Genomic DNA, 22,040 nt, shown 5'->3' with positions numbered 1-22,040 from the left:
GAAGGGAATCTACGAATTTTCAAGAATAAAAAAGTGGAAGAATTTTTAATTAAGTTATGAAAAGATTTAAAGTCGCCAGTTGAAAAGTCTGAAAAGACCATTTCAAAATGGGACTAACTGAAAGACCTATCTTTTTATTTGTACTAATAGTACTGAGCTGTCTTGTTTTCACTGTTAAAAAAAAACATTGGTTTATATTGGAGAGCTCTGATCGAGCTGGAAGGAATGTAATGGCACACTGTAAAATTTAAGGAGAAGCATGGACATTTATGATGATGATGCCCTTATGAAAGACATCTTCTTAAAAACAGTACAGGGAAGACAAAATATATTAGTTGGAGGAGACTTTAATTTCTGCTTGGACCCAATACTTGATAAATCGGCAAGAACCATAATGAGGGGGAAAGCAGCAAACACCACAATTAGACTACTCTTTTTACTCAAAGGTGCATGATTCACATACAAGGATTGATTTATTTTTAATATCTGCCCAGTTAAAAAGTAGATACAAAAACAGAATATCTAGCGAGGCTTCCATCAGACCATTCTCCATTAATATTAACTATAGCAATAATGGAAAAACAAGAGAATGTATACAGATGGCGTCTCAATACTACATTGCTTAAAAGAACAGATTTCTGCAAATTTATGAAGAGACAGATAGAAACATTTTGTGAAATAAACCTGCCACCTACTAATAATAGTTTTCTGATATGGGACACACTTAAAGCATATTAAAGTGGACCAATTATATCTTACATGAAGAATCTTAAGAAGGAACATATGACAGAAGTAAACAGTTTGGAGAACATATTAAACAGGACCACAAGAAGAATACAGATTACTGGAGAATAAAAAGCTAAGATTATAATACAATACAAACATATAGGACAGAAAAAGCTATATTAAAAACAACAATACCATGAGTTGGATGAACGGCGCACAAACTTTTAGCTTGGCAGTTTAAAACAGAGTGATCAAGAATGATAAATGCTACAAAAACAGAAGCAGACACTCTAGCATATAAACAAAAAGAAAATAACAACACCTTTAGACAATATTGCACAAAACTATACAAATCAGAATAACTAGGAGATGAGATTAATTCTGTTAGTTTTAAGGTAGTTTTAGGGAAGAGCAAGGAAGGGCCTAAAGTTGAGGTTCTGGATTGGAGAAGAAATAAGAAGGGATTTAGGGAGTATTGAGTGGGACAGGATATTTTCAGGTGAGAGTGTAAATGAAAAATGGAGGATATTCAAAAAAGAAATTTTGAGGGTACAGAGTAGTTATGTCCCAGTGAGGATCAAAGGAAAGGCTGGAAGTCATAGGGAGGCTTGGTTTTCGAGGAATATTGGAAATTTGGTTAGGAGAAAAAGGGAGGTGTACAAGAGGTATAAAGAACAGGGAGCTGACAATTTGAAGGAGGACTACAAGGAGTGTAGAAGGAATCTTAAGAAAGAAATTAGAAAGGCCAAAAAAAGGCACAAAGAGGCTTTGACAGACAGAGTAAAAATAAAACCAAAGGGTTTCTATAAGTACATTAAAAGTAAAAGATTAGTGAGGGATAAAATTGGACCCCTTGTAGATAGTGAAGGTAGGCTGAGTGAGAAGTCAGAGGAAATAGGGGAAATTTTGAATGATTTCTTTGCCTCAGTATTCACTAGGGACAAAATATTGAACCAGTTGAGGTAAAGAAAAATAGTGGGGAGGTAATGAAGCATATAAGGATAACCGAGGAGGTAGTGATGGCTGTGTTGAAAAAGATAAAGGTGGATAAGTCTCCGGGACCGGACAAAATATTCCTAAGGACACTCAGGGAGGCTAGTGGACAGATAGTGGGGCCATTAACAGAGATATTTAGGATGTCACTGGCCACGGGGGTAGTGCCAAAGGATTGGAGGGTGGCACATGTGGTTCCACTGTTTAAGAAAGGGTCCAAATGTAAACCTGGGAATTATAGGCCCGTGAGTCTGACGTCTGTGGTGGGCAAGTTGATGGAAAGTGTTCTGAGGGATGGTATTTGCAAATATTTGGAGGTACAGGGATTGCTAGGGAGTAATCAGCATGGTTTTGTCAGGGGTAGATCATGCTTGACAAACCTGATTGAGTTTTTCGAGGGGGTTACAAAAAAGATTGATGAAGGGAAAGCTGTGGATGTTGTCTATTTAGACTTTAGTAAAGCTTTTGACAAAGTTCCCCACAGGAGGTTAGGAAAGAAGGTGGAGGCATTAGGTATAAATGAGGAGGTAGTCAAATGGATTCAGTAATGGTTGGATGGGAGGTGTCAGAGAGTAGTGGTAGAAAATTGTTTGTCCAATTGGAGGCCAGTGACTAGTGGAGTTCCTCAGGGATCGGTCCTCGGTCCACTATTGTTTGTTATATATATTAACGATCTGGAAGTAGGGGTGGAGAATTGGATAAGCAAGTTTGCGGATGATACAAAGATTGGTGGTGTTGTGGACAGTGAGGAAGATTACCGTAGATTAAAAGGTGATTTAGGAAGGCTGGAGGTGTGGGCTGAGAAATGGCTGATGGAATTTAATACAGATAAGTGTGAGGTGTTGCATTTTGGAAGGGCACATTTAAATAGGTCATATGCATTAAATGGTAGGCTATTGAGATGTGCAGAGCCACAAAGGGATTTAGGAGTTGTTGTAAATAGTACCCTCAAGGCTGATACTCAGGTAGACGGTGTGGTGAAGAAGGCATTTGGAATGTTGGCCTTCATAAATTGGAGTATTGAATTCAAGAGTAGGGAGGTTATGATGAAATTGTACAAGGCATTGGAGAGGCCAAATTTGGAGTACTGTGTACAGTTTTGGTCACCAAATTATAGGAAAGATATAAACAAAATAGAGAGAGTGCAGAGAAGGTTCACGAGAATGTTGACAGGATTTCAAGGTTTGAGTTACAGGGAAAGGTTGTACAGACTGGGGCTTTTTTCTCTGGAGTGTAGAAGATTGAGAGGGGTCTTGATAGAGGTGTTTAAGATTTTAAAAGGGACAGACAGAGTAAACGTGGATAGGCTTTTTCAATTAAGAGAGGGGGAGATTCAAACTAGATGGCATGGTTTAAGATTGAAGGGGGAAAATTATAAGGGGAACATGAGGGGAAATTTCTTTACGCAAAGGGTGATAGGGATGTGGAATGAGCTTCCGACAGACATGGTCGAGGTGGGATCATTGGTTACATTTAAGGAAAGACTGGATAGTTACATGGATAGGGGAGGACTGGAGGGGTATGGACCGGGTGCTGGTCAATGGGACGAGGAGGGTGGGGATTTGTTACGGCATGGACTAGTAGGGCTGAACTGGCCTGTTCTGTGCTGTAAGTGGTTATTTGGTTATATGGAAGAATTTTTGCTGATATGTCGAATTTCCGAGGCTAGGAAGAGAGAGAAAGAATAGAATTAGTTACTCCCTTCACAAGGGAAGAAATAGAAAAGGCCCTTGGCATCCTTCTGGCAAATAAATCACCAGGAGGGGATGGATTTCCACCTGAATTTTATAGACAATTCGAAGAATTATTAATGCTCCTTTTAATGGATGTCCTGGACCAAGCTGAGGAAATACAGACCCTCCCGGAGTCATTCTCAACCGTAATTATTGCAGTGTTACGAAAATAGAATAAGGACCCACAAAAAATGTTGTCATACAGACAAATATCCCTGTTAAATACTGATTATAAGATATAGCAAAAGCAACGGCTAATAGGTTAGGACAATGCTTGCCATAACGGATTCATACAGACCAAGCAGGATTTGTTAAAGGAAGGCATTCCTCAAATAGTTTAGGAAGATTATTTAATACACATGACCAAATCTGAACAAAATCCAAGTATTACAGTCTGCCTAGATGTAAAAAAAAGCATTTGAGTGTTTGGAATGGCCCTTTTATTTAAAAAACTGGAAACATTTGGTGTAGGCAGAACATTTATAAATTGGATAAAAAGTTTTTATACTATAAACAACAAGCTAAAATAATAATAAATAATCAGATGTTTGCAGTGTTCCCTTGAGTAGATCGAGCACACAATGTTGCCTCCCGTCTCCTGCACTTTTTATTTTTGCGATTGAACCGTAATAAGAAGGGATCCAAATATAAAGGGCTTCAAAGTTGAGCAAGAAGAACACAAAAATCAGTCTATTCGGTGATGATGTGCTATTGAACCTATCAGGACCAGCTAAATCTTTGGAAAAATTACAAATAACATGAGTAAATATGGAAGAATATGAAGCAACAAAATAAATATGGATAAAAGGTGAATATGAAAGATACCAAAAAGGAAGTAAATTTAAATGGCAGTCGGATGGAATAAAATATGTTGGAACAGGAACTGACAATAACTTGCAAAATCTGTACCAACTAAATTATGTTCTTCATCTTGGGAAGACAGAAAGGCCTACAGAAATGGAGAGATTTACCGATTACTTTAGTGGGAAGGGTTAACTGCGTCAAAATGAAAGTGATGACAAGACTGCAATATCTTTTTCAATCACTGCCTATTCTATTACCCAAAAACTTTTTAAAGCTACTATACCACCATACTAGACAGTTCCTATGGAATAATAAGGTACCAAGAAATGCATTGGAACTGACTTGGTTAGATTTCCAGATTTCAAAAAATATTACCTAGCTGCACAGGCTAGATTTCTCGCAGCCTTCTTCATTGAAGACAACCTTCATCATGGGTTCAAATGGGAATGTACTCAATGGAGGAGGGGGAAACAAAGGACTTTATCTATAAATGGAGCATCAAATCACTAAAGATAAAGACAGATAACCCCATTCTAATACATGTGATTAGAACGTGCAAGAAATTAATGAATGTATTGGAAAAAAAAGTAGGGATATCAATAAAAACCCCAGTGTAAAAATGTGTTACTGCCTATGAACATGGGCAATAGAATATTAAATATGTGGTAATGACATAGGTACAAGATACACGGAAGGAACTCTTGTGCTTTGAACAATTAAAACACAAATATGGAGTAGTCAAAGGGACCTTCTTCTGCTTTCTCCAGCTTAGATTGTTCTTAAGAGAAAGATGGAGATGAAAGTTGACCCCACCTGACATCGGTGAAACTGAACAAACAGTTTGGATGGGGAAGTACGCCTAAATTTATAACAAAAAATATACTCAGCTCTCCAGAGTGAAAGTACAAAACCAGGGTTGCAGAAGTCAAGGGAAAGATGGGAGTATGAGTTGGGTGTGGTGATTCCAGAAAGAAGCTGGTCAGATTGGTGTAAGGACTGCATGATTGACATTAATTATAAATGCAAGATAAGGACTAGTCCAGTATCTTTTTTATTTTACACCAGTTATATCTTACCCCACAAAAGTTCCACAGATGAAAAACCGAAATTTCAGATAAGTGTTTCAGATGTGGGACTGCTACAGGAACTTTTCTACAAGCCACGTGGTCATGCGTGAAAGTGAGGCCATTTTGGCAAGAAATCACAGAAAAATTAACCAGGATAACAGGAATGAGCTTCACGGGCGACCCGGAGCTGTACCTATTAGGTAATTTAATGGAAATAAGTGACAAATTGACCAAATATCAAATCTTATTTATAAGAGGAGTCGGAGGAGCAGGAGGTCGGCACAAGGAGGGGTAAGGACTGTATTAAAGAACTTACCAGGGCTCGGGCCTAGCGGGTCGAGCAGGGAGCCATTGGAGTCGGGCCTCCAGGGGAGGCGGGGCGAGGAATGACTGACAGGGTTAACTGGTAGAGGGCAAATAAAAAGAGGGTAAGGTAAAAGAACGGCCAATGAGGAGCGGCCAGGGAGTGAGTGGACAGGGAAGAATTCAGGCTTTGGCTCAAGAGGCTTCGGCGAGCAGAGGCTGAGGTCAAGCTTGTCAAGTTAAGGTAAGACTGTTTAATTGTTTTCGTAATTTCTACTTATTTGAGGAAGGAGGAGAGAGAAGGGATGAGTGTGAGAGCAGTTTGCTGTTCTGTGTCAGATGTGGGAGGTCCTGGAGTCTTCTAGCCTCCCTGACGTACATATCTGCACCAGGTGTGCTGAGTTGGAGCTCCTCAGGAACCGTGTTAGGGAACTAGAGCTGTGGCTCGATGACCTCGCTCTGGTCAGGGAGAGTGAGGTTGTCATAGATAGGAGTTACAGCCAGGTGGTCACGCCAGAGCCACGGGAGGAGGACAGGTGGGTCACGGTTAGGAGAGGGAAGAGGAATAGTAAGGTGGTAGAGAGATGGTACTCCTCTTTGGGTACTGTTGGGGGAAACAGCCCAGCTGGGGAAAACATCAGTGGCTGTGCCTCTGGCACTGGGTCGGCCTCTGAGGCTCAGAAGGGTAAGGAAATGAAGAGGAGGGGAATAGTCATAGGGGACTCGTTAGTCAGGAGTACAGACAGGGGATTCTGTGGACAGAGCAAGGAGAACCGGGTGGTGGTTTGCCTCCCTGGTGCAGATGTTGCTGCTCGAGTCCAGAACATCCTAAAGGGGGAGGGAGATGAGACAGAAGTTGTGGTACATGTAAGTACCAATGACATAGGGAGGAATAGAGAAGAGGTCCGGAAAAGTAAGTACAGGGAGTTAGGTAGGTAGTTAAAAAGAAGGGCCGCAAAGGGAGTAATCTTGGGATTACTGCCTGTGCCACGTGACAGTGAGAGCAGGAATAGAATGAGATGGAGGATGAACTCGTGGCTGAAGGGATGGAGCAAAGGGCAGGGACTAAGTTTGTGGATCACTGGGACCATTTTTGGGGTAGGTGTGGCCTGTACAAAAAGGACGGGTTGCATTTGAACCCCAGGGGGACCAGGATTCTGGCGGGGACGCTTGCTAGGGTTACTCAGGAGACTTTAAACTAGAATGGCTGGGAGGAGGAAAACAAATGAAGGAGAACAGCAAGGAGAAGGTTAGAGTGCAATCAGAGAAAGCTTGTAGACAGTGTTGCGGGGGGAAAGGCAGGTAATAGAAAATGGGGAATGCTCTATACGAAGATGGATAGAGGTTGATTGCAAAAGATCATAAGAGAGGTGTTGGTAAAGAAAGGAGCCTACAGGAAGTAAAAAGTGGGAAATCTCTAAAATTCAGATATTTTAATGCTAGGAGCATTGTAAGTTAGGTGGATGAGCTGAAGGTATGGATTGACACTTGGAAGTATGATGTGGTAGTGATTAGTGAAACATGGTTACAGGAGGGCTGTGACTGGCAGCTAAATATTCCTGGATTTAGTTGCTTTAGGTGTGATAGAACCGGGAGGGGGGGCAAGAGGGGGTGGGGTTGCACGACTTGTTAGAGAAAATATTACAGCGGTGCTTAGGTGTGATAGAAGGCTCGTCCAGGGAGGCTATTTGGGTGGAAGTGAGGAATGGGAAAGGGGAAGTTACAATTACAGGGGTGTATTATAGACCACTGAATGGGGAACATGAATTAGAGGAACAAAATAGTAGGGAGATAGCAGTTATTTGTAATAAGCACAGGGTAGTAATTGTGGGGGATTTTAATTTTCCAAATATTGATTGGTAAACCCATTCTGTGAAAGGGCTGGAGTTTGTAAAATGTGTGCAGGATAGCTTTTTACATCAATACGTGGAGGTACCAACTAGAGAGAGAGCTGAGTTGGATTTACTGTTGGGGAATGAGATGGGACAGGTGACAGAGGTATGTGTGGGGGAGAATTTCGGGTCCAGTGATCATAGTACCATTAGCTTCAAGGTAATTATGGAAAAGGATCGGTCTGGGCCGAGAGTTGAGGTTTTTGAATAGGGAAAAGCTAGGTTTGAGGTGATGAGAAAGGATTTACAAGGGGTGGATTGGGATCATTTGTTTTCTGGGAAGGATGTAATGGAGAAATGGAGGGTCTTTTAAAGGAGAGATTTTAAGAGTATAAAATCTTTATATACCTGTTAGGTTGAAAGGTAAGGTCAAAAGTTTGAGAGAGCCATGGTTCTCAAGGGATATTGGAAACTTGGTTCGAAAAAAGAAACAGGAAAAAAGATGTTTGATATTGAATGTAAAAAGAATCTTAAGAAAGAAATTAGAAAAGCTAAAAGAAGGTATGAGGTGGCTATAGCAAGCAGGGTGAAAATAAATCCAAAGGGTTTCTACAAATATGTAAATAGCAAAAGGTAAGTGAGAGACAAAATTGGTCCAATAGAGAATTAGAAAGGACAAATGTGTGTGGACCCAAAAGAGATGGGGGAGGTCTTGAACAATTTCTTTTCCTCAGTATTTACTGAGGAGAAGGATATTGAACTGTGCAGGGTAAAAGAAGCAAAGGGGGTATATATGGAGACAATAGTGATTCAGAAAGAGGTAGTACTGGAGCTTTTGAAACATATAAAGGTTGATAAGTCTCCAGGTCCTGACAGGATTTTCGCCAGGACCTTGAGAGAAGATAGTGAGGAAATAGCAGAGGCTCTGGAAGTGATTTTTCAAATGTCCTTAGAGATGGGTATAGTGCCGGAGCATTGGAATGTTGTGCATGTGGTTCCTTTGTTTAAAATGGGTTCGAGGCGCAACCCTAGCAATTATCAGCCTGTAAGTTTGACGTCTGTGGTATATAAATTGATGGAAAGCGTTCTTAGAGATAGTATATAGAGGGACAGGGTCTGATCAGGGACACTCAACACGGATTTGTGCGTGGAAGATCGTGTTTGACCAATCTTGTTGAATTTTTTGAAGAGGTGACTAGGAAAGCTGATGAGGGTATAGCAGTGGATGTTGTCTATATGGACTTCAGTAAGGCCTTCGATAAAATTCTGCATGGGAGGTTAGTTATGAAGGCTAAATCCTTGGGTATTAATTTGGAGATAGTCAAATGGATTCAACAATGGCTGGAAGGAAGGTGCCAGAGAGTAGTAGTAGATAATTGTTTGTCAGGATGGAGGCCGGTGACAAGTGGTGTATCTCAGGGTTCGGTATTGGGACCATTGCTGTTTGTCATATATATTAATGATCTGGTGGATGGGGCGGTAAATTGGATTAGTAAATATGCAGATGATACTAAAATAGGGGGAATTGTAGATGATGAAGAGGGTTTTTAAAGATTGCAGAGGGATTTAAACTGCTAAGAGGAGTGGGCAGAAAGATGGCAGATGGAGTTTAATGCTGATAAGTGTGAGGTGCTTCATTTTGGAAAGAATAATCAAAGCTGGACATATGTGTTAAATAGAAGGGCATTGAAGAATGCAGTGGAGCAGAAAGATCTAGGAATAACGGTGCATTGTTCCCTGAAGGTAGGAGCGCATGTGGATAGGGTGGTGAAGAAGGTCTTTAGTATGCTTGCCTATATAAATCAGTGCATAGAATATAGGAGTTGGGAAGTAATGATGAAACTGTACAAGGCATTGGTGAGGCCAAATTTAGAAAACTGTGTGCAGTTCTGGTCACCGATTTATAGGACAGATATTAACAAGATAGAGAGAGTGCAGAGATTTACAAAAATGTTGCTTGGGTTTTAGCATCTGGAATACAAGGAGAGATTGAGCAAATTTGGTCTTTATTCCTTGGAACATAGAAGGCTGAGAGGGGATTTGATTGAGGTCTTTAAGATAATGAGAGGGATAGATAGAGTTGATGTGGAAAGGGTTTTCCCATTGAGAGTAGGAGAGATGGATACAAGAGGTCATGGGTTGAGAGGTGACGGGCAAAGATTTAGGAGTAACATGAGGGGGAAATTTACTCAGAGAATGGTTACTGTGTGGAATGGGCTTCCGGGAAAGGTGGTGGAGGCAAGGTTAATTTTGTCATTGAAGTAAGAGTTGGATAAGTATATGGATGGGAGGGGGATGGAGGGATATGGGCAGAGTGCTGGTAAGTGGGATTAGAGGAGGGTACTTGGATCAGTGCAGAATAGAAGGGCCAAATTGGCCTGTTTCTGTGCTGTAATTGTGATATGGTTATATGGTTAAAATAGCACTGGCGGTAGCAAAAAATGCATGGGCTGCAGAAATGTACAGCAGCAAACTTATGGAAAAAAAAATCATGTAGAACTTAAAGAATTAATATGACACTTTTGTGAAGGTCTGGCAGCCATACCTAGACCACATAGGCCCCAAATAATAAAAAGGAGCAAAAAATGGTATCAAAGTAACTATCATATTTGCAAAAATATAGTTTGCCCATCTGTACTCTATATACAAAATATATGTAAGATCTGATGGTGAACGGATCTGTATATATGGAAGGGGAAGGAGGGAGGGACTCTTTCTGTTTTTTGTGTATGTGATAAAAAGTTTAATATATTGTATTTTAAAAATATTAATGTATATTTTTGGAAAAAATAAAATAAAATATTCAAAAAAATAATGGGTGAGGCTCCAGAGGATTGGAGGGTAGCTCATGTTGTCCCACTGTTAAAAAAAAAGGCTCCAAAAATAAACCAGGTAATTCCAGGCCAGTGAGCCTGATGTCAGTATTAGGCAAATTATTGGATGGAGTTTTGAGAGAACGAATATCTAGTTATTTGGACAGTCATGGGCTGATTAAGGACAGTTAGCATGGCTTTGTGCATTGTAGGTCGTGTTTAACAAATCAGGTAGAGTTTTTCGAGGAGGTTACCAGGAAGGTGGATGTTGTCTACATGGACTTTAGTAAAGCCTTTGACAAGGCCCCACATGGGAGGCTAGTTGGTGTCCATGGAGAGGTTGTAAACTGGATTCGTAATTGGCTGTGTGGGAGAAGGCAGAGAGTGGTACAGGATGGTTGTTTCTCAGACTGGAGGCCTGTGATTAGTGGTATACCTCAGGGAACAGTGCTGGGATCATTGTTGTTTGTTGTCTATATCAACAATCTGGATGATAATGTGATGAACTGGATCAGCAAGTGTGCTGATGACTCAAAGATAGGAGGCATAGTGGACAGTGAGGAAGATTTTCAGAACTTGCAGAGGGATCTGAACAAACTTGGAGAATGGGCCAAAAAATGGCAGATGGACTTTAATGCGAACAAGTATGAGGTGACGCAATTTGGAAGGGCAAACCAAGGTAGGATAGGGGACTGAGGAGTGGAGGAGCAGAGAGATCTGAGAATTCAAATACATTATTCCCTGAAGATGGCATTGCATGTGGTCAGGGTTGTAAAGAAAGCTTTTGGTATCTTATCCTTTATAAATCAAAATATTAAGTATAGGAGTTGGAATGTTATGTTGAAGTTGCATAAGACATTGTGCCCCTTAGAAATTTGGAGTACTGTACACAGTTCTGGTCGCCTAACTACAGGAAGAATATCAGTAAAATTGAAAGAGGGCAGATAAGATTTACTAGGATGTTGCTGGATCTTCATGGGTTGACTTACAGGGAAAGATTAAATAGGTTAAGACTTTATTCCTTGGAGCAAAGAAGAATATGGGGAGATTTGACAGAGGTTTACATGATTACGAGAAGAAATAGACAGAGTGGATGTGAGTAGGATTTTTCCATTTAGATTGGGGGAGATAAATACGAGAGGTCATAGTTTTAAGATGAAAGCGGGAAGATTTATGGGGAACATTAGGGGAAAGTTCTTCACTCAGAGAGTGTTGGGAGTGTGGAACAAGCTGCCATCTGATATGATGAATGCAGGTTCAATCATATTTTAATAATAAATTAGATCTGTACATGGATGGGAGAGGCCTGGAGGGTTATGGGATAGGAGCAGGTCAGTGAGACTAGGGAAGTGATGGTCAGCACAGACTAGAGGGGCCAAATGGCCTGCTTTCTGTGTTGTAGTGTTCTACAACACAGAATATACCAAGGCAGAAAAAAAGAATAATTATTCACTATGGCAGTTAGTGTAAGAAAGTTTTGATGCTTCAGTGGTACAGACAGATCTTTTGGTGGTCTTGGACTAGTTTAGGGTTAGGGTAGTACAGGAGGGTTCAAGAACCTGATAAGTGTTGGAAGAAAACAGTTCATGAGTTCAGGCTTCTGATCCTTCTGCCTTGAAGGCAGCAGTGAGATTTTGACCAGGGTGATGGGGGTCCTTCCTTTACATTGACTGCCTCAACTCCAGACACTGGGATCAGAACTCCAATAACCCTGTGCCCCTTAGAATAGATACCCCCTCTGAGATGAGTGAGAGAGAGCAGAATTTACACCTGACTGAGCCTCAACATGAATAACACAGCCCAAATGAAGAGCAGACTCACCAAATTGAATACTGGTATCAGCCACAATAACCTGGGGGGGGGGGGAAATCAAGGGTCAATGACCACATTGAAGGATTTTGTATGAAGACCACAGATTAGAAATGCAAGATCATTGTTCAAAATGGAATTGGACAATCCTCTTAATCCAACCAGGGCCGGATGGAAAACAGAACTCAACGGAGACACTTCTGGGGATTTGGAAGGGAATGAGAATTGAGAACAGAAGAATACAGAGGGACATTTGAAATGCATCAAGAGCCTAAAAAACACACCATGGACAAGTTAGGACTGACCAATTCGACGTGGTGTAATCTTTCATATAGCAGAAGCTACCAGGAGATAGATTGGTGAAACTGAAGCCCCAACAGTCCCACTGGTGACAGATAGATGGCACTTTACTATGCTACTTTTTCATGAACACTGACTTTGCACTCACACACACAACACCTGGCCTTGAATTTTACTTGTCCACAACTGACTGAGTGATCAAAGTAAGTATCTGTGTCTGCTTCAACACTGCCAACTCAGTTAAACCACTCACACAGGAACAGAACTTAAATGAGCATAGAGCGGGAGAAGAACTGGTGAACAGAGACTCTTTCACTTAATCTTGTTCACTCTCTCATCAAAGTCATCTGTGTGGAAGGTCCTGCCCTTCAACCAAGGAATGGGAGTGGAACTGGTCCCAGCAGGAACAGCTAAACTCAGATTATTGCAGGAAGAGGGTTAGAGTTAGTGGGGAAGGTGGCCCCACCAGCACAACTGCTGGCTCAGAGCTCCAGCGACCCCCGGTTCGATCCCAGCCTCTGGTGCCTAGTGGAACGTGCAGGATCTTGTTGTGACTGTATGGGTTCCCTCTGTGTTTCTCCCTCAGGCCAAGAACATGTGGGTTGGAGGCTTAATTAGCTGTAAGTTGCCCCTCGTGTGTGGGAGGATCAGTATGGGGGTGGGGAAGTGGATGGGAATGTGGGGAGAATAAAACAGGATGGTTGTAAACGTGTGGTTGATGGACAATTGTCAGTGGCCAAAGGCCCTATTTCCTTTGTGTTTGACTATGACTATCTGGGAAGTCAGGAGATTACAAAAGATGCTGGGTTAAAACAGGCTAGCACAGAGTTACATGGGACAACCCAGTGGGAAGTTAGAGGAGTTGGGAAGGACAGTTGTTCCACAGAGAGAGGGCAAAAAAGCTGAGGGTCATGCCAGTTCCATGCACTCATTTGGACCGACAGACGCATGATTGCAGTTAAATGTCTTTAATAGGATTCCTACTGAGTAATATGGACTCCAACAAAAGAGGTCGAAGTACTCCACAGATTGAGTTCCTGTTCCAAAGGGAGATTTTATGTACAGTGTTTGTTGAGGGATCTGTCTAAGCCAGGTCAGAAGGGTGAAATTCATTGAATCTCCTCCGAGAGGTGTGTGTCACTTCAGATTCATGTGATATGTTTGACAAAACAAGTCGCTACTTGTGGATCTCTCACATTGCAGTGCGAACAACCTCCAGCTCATCAATTAACGGCCTCCATTTACAACGCCATGAGGGTGGCACACATTTCCCTACAGAGGACGTTCGGCCCATTGGCTCTATACTAAGTATCAGGGCATGGGCGGTGCCAGAGGTTAAGGATACTGGAGCTGCGAGGCAGCAGTGCTACTAGCTGCGTCACCGGACCGCTCTCCATGCTGGCTGGGTTGTCCTGATACTGGTGGGTGAGCTCCCTGCACCTCCCGCTGAGGGCGTGCAACTCCCAGCCGAACACGGTAACGTTCAAGGAGCGTTGGGCAGCGCAGCCGTCACTATGGGGAAGGCGGGGAGGAGGGGTGGGAGGAGAAGAGGCGCCCACCAGCTGAGAACATCCAGAGGAAAACACACAGAGTTCCAGAGGAACTCGGGAGGTTAGGCAGCACTGCAGAAGGCAACAGATCGCCACCGTTTCAATGCAAGGAGCTTTTAATCGCTCTGTACTCACGGGAGTTTAGAAGAATGAGGGAAGATCTCATTGAAACCTATTGATCACTGAAAGGCCTGGGTGGAGAGGATGTCTCCAGGAAGAGCAAACAGGCAGGTTTCTAGGCAAGGCCTCTGGAGAGAGAACCACAGCCTCCCATTTCTCCTTTCTCCTCACCCTCGCACCTTCCTTTCTCCAGCTCCCCACCCCCGTTCCTCCCGTCAGAGGGCCTGTTCCTCAGCCTCTTCCTCCAATCAACTCCTAACTTCTTACCTTTTCTCCCTATCTGCTCTATCCCACCAGTATTCACCTGCAAGTCTGTCCTCCTCTCCCTCATCACAACCTTCTATTTGGGGGTCTGCCCATTTGTTGCTATCCCTGACGAATTTCCCATTCCCGGGCGGCACGGTTGACGTAGCGGTTAGTGCAATGCCTTTTCAGTGCCAGCGATTAGAAACCTGCGCTGTCTGTAAGGAGCTAGTACGTTCTCCCCGGGGACTCCTGTTTCCTCCCACCATTCAAAAACGTAATGGGGGGGGGTGTAGGTTAATTGGGCGGCACAGACTCGTGGGCTAAAAGGACCCGTTACCATGCTGTATGTCTAAATTTACCTTAAAATTTTAATTTAAGAATGTAAATTTATGAAGGGGTTCACCCGAAAAGACAACTATCTTTCGTCTTCCACAGATGCTGCCTGACCTGCTGAGTTTCTCCAGGTTTCTCCAGGTTGTGTGTTGCTCCCATTTTTCCGTCATCTCGTCCCAACCTGTGAATAGTTGGTGTTTCCCACATTTGGCCTTTGCCCCTTGATGTCTACATCTGTCTACGTCAGGCTAGGGTGTGCATGCATCAGAAGTCGCCTGCGCTTTGGAAAAAAATTGCTTTACGACCCGCTGAGATTTTTTTTATAACAAATGAAGCCGGCTTTTTCTGACAAACTCAGGACGAGACCAAGATTTGTGGTGGCACAAGGCATCTCTGAGGTTTTTTAAGAAACGGAGAAGAGGCTTACTGGGAAGTGAAAGGGAGATGCAGATTTGGGTTCTGAGTCGCCTGGGGGGAAACTACAGTTGTGAGAACAAAGAAAATAATGAGTCAAAGTGCGATGAGTCATTTTAACACAGGAAGGATTCAGGATGCAATCGTTCCCCTGATGAAGCCATTAACTGCCTGATAAACCATTGCTGCAGAATTCCTCTGGCACCACTTGTAAAGCAGTGTTGCTTCATACACAGATTACTCTTCGCCATATCTTGCAGGAAGTTTCCAAAGTCATCGCTGGCAGGAAAATAAACATGATAAGGAGGCAGATACACCAATTGGCTTCTATGGAGCAAGATCCTGTCAAATGGTAGTGGGCTGTACAGGGACAGATAAGCCCAGGGAAGCTCAAATGGAGCCTAGGGGAATGGTGGTCAGAGGCTTTGGTGAGCAGAAGCTGAAGGTGTGCAAGATCTTGGCATGGTAATAAGAGCAGGTAGTGGGATGGCGACGAGGGCAATGGAATGCTGCGATTGGAGGATGTGGGACATCTGGGAGAACACAATTGTCCCTGATGACAACTCCTGCAAGAGGTGCATCCAGCTCCTGAGAGACCAAGTTAGCAAACTGGTGATGGATGAACTCTGGATCATTTGGGAGGCAGAGAGGGTGATAGGGAGACAGGCACATCTAAAGGTTAAGAGGGAGAGGCAAGGGAAATAGGCAGTCAGTGCAGAGCAACCCTGTAGCCATTCCCCATCACAATATTGTTTTGGATACTGTTGGGTGGGGCGGGGGTGAGATCATCTACCAGGGACAAGTCATAGTGGTCAGGTCTCTGGCACAGTTTGCCCCTTCAGCTAAAAAGGGAAGGGGTGACTTGAGGAAATCAATAGTAATTGGGGATTTGATAGTGAGGCAAACTGACGGGAGGTTCTGTGAATAAGATGGAGACTCCTGGATGGTACGTTGCCTCCCAGGTGCCAGGGGCAGGGATGCCTCCAATGGAGTCCACAACACACTCAAGTGGGAGGGAGAGCAGCGAGATGTCATGGTCCACGTTGGTTCTGATGACATGGATAGGAGTAGGGATAAGGTCCTGAAGAGGGAATATAGGAAGTTAGAAAGCAGGACCTCAAGGCTGGTGATCTCAGGATTGCTGCCTGTGCCACACGCCAGGGAGGGCAGGATTGGAAAGTTGTGGCAGATGAATATGTGGCTGAACAGTTGGGGGAGGGAGCAGGGGTTCAGATTTGTGGATCATTGGGATCACTTCTGGGGAAGGTATGACCTCGTACAAAAAGCTTGCGAGAGGGACCAATATCCAGGCAGGCAGTTTTGCTGGAGCTGTCAGGTTGAGTTTAAACTAGTTTGTCAGGGGGTGGGAAGCAGAATGTGAGGGCAGAAAATAGAGCAGAAAGCAGAAAGGCTGATTATAATTTGAGAGGAAGGATGGGCAGGGGGAGAGTTAGAGGGTATGAAATGTGTCTACTCCAATACAAGGAGGATTAGGACTAAAGGAGGTGAATTTAGAGCATGGATCCAGTGGCCATTATTTAGACATGGCTGGCGCAAGGACAGGATTGGCTGATCCAGGTACCAGGGTTTAGATGTTTTAAAAGGGAATAGGATGGGAGTAAAGTGGCGGGGTGGGGGGTGGGGAGTAAGGGGTGGAGCAACATTACTGGTCAGGGAAAGTATCACAGCTGCAGGAAGGGAGGTTGCTGGGGAGGGAGTGAGTTGGTGTGGGTAGAAGTCAGAAATAGGAAGTGAACAATCATTGAACTGGGAGTAGTCTATGAGCCCCCAAAGAGCCCTCGGGACACAAGAAGCCGATTAATAGGCAGATTTGGAATGGAGCAGAAATAACAGGCCTGCTGCTATGGGAGACTTCAACTTCCATGATAATGACTGGCACTTCCTTAATGTAAGAGGGATACACAGAACACTACAGGCCCTTCGGCCCTCGATGTTGTGCCAACCCATATATTCCTTAAAAAAAGTACTAAACCCTCCCTACACCATAACCCTCAATTTTTCCTTCATCCATGTGTCTGTCTAAGAGTCTCTCATATGTCCCCAGCAAGGCATTCCAGGCACCCACAACTCTAAGTAAAAAAACATTTACCCTGATGTCTCCTCTAAACTTCCCTCCCTTCACTTTGTACAGATGTCCTCTGGTGTTTGCTATTCCTGCCCTGGGAAACCGGGGCTGGCTGTCCACTCAGAATCAAGTTTCCTCTCATCCTTCTACTCTCCAAAGAGAAAAGTCCCAGCTCTGCTAACCTTGCCTCATCAGATTTGTTTTCCAAACCAGGCAACATCCTTGTAAATCTCCTCTGCACCCTCTCTGTGGCTTGCACATCCTTTCTATAATGAGGTGACCAGAACTGAACACAGTACTCCAAGTGTGGTTTTACTAGACATTTGTAGAGATGCAACATGACCTCTCTACTCCTGAATTCAATCCCCTTATTAACTATCCCATCAACCTGTGCAGTAACCTTGAGGGATGTATAGATTGAACTCAAAGGTCCCTCTGTTCATCCACACTCCAAATAACAGCCTTCTGTCGTCCTTCCAAAATGCACGAACTCCATCTGCCACTTTTCCCTCCAACTCTGCATCCTGTCTATATCCTCTTATAACCTTAGACAACTTTCAGCTCTGTCCACAACTCCTCCAACCTTCGTATCATCCACAAACTTATTGGCCCATCCTTCCGTCTCTTCATCCAGGTCATTTATAAAAATCACAAAGAGTAGGGGTCCCAGAACAGATCCCTATGGCACTCTACTAGTCACCAATCTCCAGGCAGAATACTTTCCTCCCTGCAAGCCAATTTGTATCCACGCAGCCAGGATTCCACTAATCCCATGCTTCATAAGTTGATGGATGAGTCTCTCATGGGGGATCTTGTCAAATGCTTTGCTAAAATCCATGTAGACCACATCCTAAACCTCATTAATTTCTTTTGTTACATCCTCAAGAAACTCATTTAGACTCATTAGATGGGGCAGAATTTACAGATCTAATACTGGGTAATAAACCTGGTCAAGTGACAGATGTCTCAATGGAGAGAATTTTGGTGAGAAGTGACCACAATTCCCTGAGCTTCATCATAGCTATTGGAAAGTGTTTAATGGGTAAGAGCTAATTACAATGGGATGAGGCATATACTAGGGAGGGTAAATTGGGAGCAGAAAGCACAGATGTAACGTGGAGGATGTTTAGGGACCACTTGCATGGGTTCTGGATAGGTTTGCCCCACTTGAAGCAGGGTGGTAGGAAAAGGGAACCATGGTTGACAAAACAGGTCAGTCAGCTGGTTAACAGGAAGGAGGAAGCATATATTAGATATAGGAAAGGCTCATGAGAATTATATGGTAGCCAGGAAGGAACTTAAGAAAGGACAAGAGAGCAAGAAGGGGGCATGAGAAGGCCTTGGCAAATAGGATTAAAGAAATCCCTAAAGCATTCTATGCTTACGTGAGAACAGAAGGGTGATGAGCCGCTTCAGGATAAAGGAGGCAAAATGTGCCTGGAAGCAGAGGGGATTGGAGAGATCCTAAATGATCAGTATTCACCAGAGAAAAGGATCTTGGTCAAGATGAGGTCAGAATAGAACTAGCTTACATACTGGACTACATTGAGATCAAGAAAGAGGAAGTGCTGGATCTTCTTACAGTCACTATAATTGAAAAGTCCCTAGGACTGGAGGAGATGCACCCCTAGTTGCCATGGGATGGGAAGAAGATTGTTGCAGCATTGGCACGATGATAGCGTCTTCCTTGGCCACAGGGGAGGTGTTGGAGGACTGGAGAATTTTCAATGTGGTCCCTTTGCTTAAAAAAGAAAAAAGGCAAGATTTGGGAATGGAAAGATGGCATGCAGAAGTTTGGAGTTGTATTCCACAAGAAAATTACTTAGAATTTAAGAGCAAAATACCTTTTGGAAAATATGGAGCCCGTATTCACAAACCGTTGGTATTAAATTATAAATGAATCTCGAACATTCCCTTTCTCTTACAGGTCTCTATAAATATTTATACATTTAAAAGGATCAGCTCCTGTTGTGGTTTTTTGTCCCTTTTTCTTTTTTTGAATTTGTAGGGGGTTGGGGTGCGGGGGGGGGGCGGAGGAGGGGTGCGGGGGGGCGGAGGAGGGGTGCGGGGGGGCGGAGGAGGGGTGCGGGGGGGCGGAGGAGGGGTGCGGGGGGGCGGAGGAGGGGTGCGGGGGGGCGGAGGAGGGGTGCGGGGGGGCGGAGGAGGGGTGCGGGGGGGCGGAGGAGGGGTGCGGGGGGGCGGAGGAGGGGTGCGGGGGGGCGGAGGAGGGGTGCGGGGGGGCGGAGGAGGGGTGCGGGGGGGCGGAGGAGGGGTGCGGGGGGGCGGAGGAGGGGTGCGGGGGGGCGGAGGAGGGGTGCGGGGGGGCGGAGGAGGGGTGCGGGGGGGCGGAGGAGGGGTGCGGGGGGGCGGAGGAGGGGTGCGGGGGGGCGGAGGAGGGGTGCGGGGGGGCGGAGGAGGGGTGCGGGGGGGCGGAGGAGGGGTGCGGGGGGGCGGAGGAGGGGTGCGGGGGGGCGGAGGAGGGGTGCGGGGGGGCGGAGGAGGGGTGCGGGGGGGCGGAGGAGGGGTGCGGGGGGGCGGAGGAGGGGTGCGGGGGGGCGGAGGAGGGGTGCGGGGGGGCGGAGGAGGGGTGCGGGGGGGCGGAGGAGGGGTGCGGGGGGGCGGAGGAGGGGTGCGGGGGGGCGGAGGAGGGGTGCGGGGGGGCGGAGGAGGGGTGCGGGGGGGCGGAGGAGGGGTGCGGGGGGGCGGAGGAGGGGTGCGGGGGGGCGGAGGAGGGGTGCGGGGGGGCGGAGGAGGGGTGCGGGGGGGCGGAGGAGGGGTGCGGGGGGGCGGAGGAGGGGTGCGGGGGGGCGGAGGAGGGGTGCGGGGGGGCGGAGGAGGGGTGCGGGGGGGCGGAGGAGGGGTGCGGGGGGGCGGAGGAGGGGTGCGGGGGGGCGGAGGAGGGGTGCGGGGGGGCGGAGGAGGGGTGCGGGGGGGCGGAGGAGGGGTGCGGGGGGGCGGAGGAGGGGTGCGGGGGGGCGGAGGAGGGGTGCGGGGGGGCGGAGGAGGGGTGCGGGGGGGCGGAGGAGGGGTGCGGGGGGGCGGAGGAGGGGTGCGGGGGGGCGGAGGAGGGGTGCGGGGGGGCGGAGGAGGGGTGCGGGGGGGCGGAGGAGGGGTGCGGGGGGGCGGAGGAGGGGTGCGGGGGGGCGGAGGAGGGGTGCGGGGGGGCGGAGGAGGGGTGCGGGGGGGCGGAGGAGGGGTGCGGGGGGGCGGAGGAGGGGTGCGGGGGGGCGGAGGAGGGGTGCGGGGGGGCGGAGGAGGGGTGCGGGGGGGCGGAGGAGGGGTGCGGGGGGGCGGAGGAGGGGTGCGGGGGGGCGGAGGAGGGGTGCGGGGGGGCGGAGGAGGGGTGCGGGGGGGCGGAGGAGGGGTGCGGGGGGGCGGAGGAGGGGTGCGGGGGGGCGGAGGAGGGGTGCGGGGGGCGGAGGAGGGGTGCGGGGGGGCGGAGGAGGGGTGCGGGGGGGCGGAGGAGGGGTGCGGGGGGGCGGAGGAGGGGTGCGGGGGGGCGGAGGAGGGGTGCGGGGGGGCGGAGGAGGGGCGCGGGGGGGCGGAGGAGGGGCGCGGGGGGGGGGGGCGGAGGAGGGGTGCGGGGGGGCGGAGGAGGGGCGCGGGGGGGGGGGCGGAGGAGGGGCGCGGGGGGGGGGGCGGAGGAGGGGCGCGGGGGGGGGGGCGGAGGAGGGGCGCGGGGGGGGGGGCGGAGGAGGGGCGCGGGGGGGGGGGCGGAGGAGGGGCGCGGGGGGGGGGGGGCGGAGGAGGGGCGCGGGGGGGGGGCGGAGGAGGGGCGCGGGGGGGGGGCGGAGGAGGGGCGCGGGGGGGGGGCGGAGGAGGGGCGCGGGGGGGGGGGCGGAGGAGGGGCGCGGGGGGGGGGGGCGGAGGAGGGGGGGGCGGAGGAGGGGCGCGGGGGGGGGGGGCGGAGGAGGGGGGGGCGGAGGAGGGGCGCGGGGGGGGGGGGCGGAGGAGGGGTGCGGAGGTTGGGGCGCTGAAGTCAATCCGCATCCGTCTGTGTTTCCAGTGTCCGGGGAGAAGCGCCGGCGAACCGGCTCCCATTGTCGCCCACAACCCAAACGGGCTCCAACTTGCATCCAGCCCCTGTGACCCAGCGAAGCGGAGCCGTGTCCAGGGCACAGTCCGATCCCAGCCTACCAACTCAGGGGGCAGGTCAAACACCCTACAAACAACAAAAAAATCCCCAGCTAATGAGTTCAGGAGTGAATCAGGAAAAGTTTGCAGCCGATTGGAAAGTAAATCCTTCACCGAGCAGGAGGGGCGGGAGAAAGTTATAAAATGTGCTTGAAAAGTTTACAGAGGCCGCAAGGTCCTGGTTTGAAGATAATTTGCAAACCACCCCCCATCCCCGAAAGTTTGGGATGAACTTTTGGACTGGGAACTTCTTTTCCCACCTACCTCTCTCTGCACCTCCCCTCCACCACCATCCATCCCAGGTCCAGGCCGTTCTCGTCCCCCTTCCCCACAGCCTTCTTACCGGACCCGCCTCTTGGGAAGAAGATGTAGCCCCAAGGAAAGTCGCCGAGTCCCCACCCCCGGCAGGTCGGGATCCAGCTGCTGCACGGATTGTGTCCTCTGGGACCGGGACTCGGCTTCCGGGTTAGAGACTGACACACGCCAGCTCCTCCTGCAGGAGCCCCGGACCTCCTGCCTGCTGGTGTTGTCGGCAGCGCGAAGGCTGGGCGAACCTCGGCTCGGAGCGCGAGCTGGGCTTTGCTGGGCTGGGCAGGGCAAGGCGGCGAGCTCCGCATCCTTCTTCGGACGCTGGCCTCCTCCTGTCCCAACATCAAACAGCTTCCTCTCACCTGCCCCTCCCCATCCTACATTAAATGCGGGCTCAATTTTATAATTTAGGAAGAATTCGACCAGGTGCATGGAAAGGAGGGGTATGGAACGCTTTTGACTGGGGGA

The 22,040-nt window shown here is 47.6% G+C and overlaps 1 protein-coding gene across 1 annotated transcript in view; it reads right to left on the bottom strand.

Annotated features, from left to right (window-relative positions):
* The window catches only part of LOC138744611 (engulfment and cell motility protein 3-like), a 219,177-nt gene extending 197,354 nt beyond the window's left edge, over nt 1-21,823 (bottom strand). Inside the window, 1 exon segment of the mRNA XM_069901012.1 lies at nt 21,607-21,823. The gene's annotated coding sequence lies outside the window, so the exon portion shown is untranslated.
* Between the last annotated feature and the right edge of the window lie 217 nt (nt 21,824-22,040).

Source organism: Narcine bancroftii, chromosome 10 (assembly GCF_036971445.1).
Source record: "Narcine bancroftii isolate sNarBan1 chromosome 10, sNarBan1.hap1, whole genome shotgun sequence".
NCBI classification, from domain to species: Eukaryota; Metazoa; Chordata; class Chondrichthyes; order Torpediniformes; family Narcinidae; genus Narcine; species Narcine bancroftii.
This window is presented reverse-complemented; position numbering and strand designations above follow the sequence as displayed.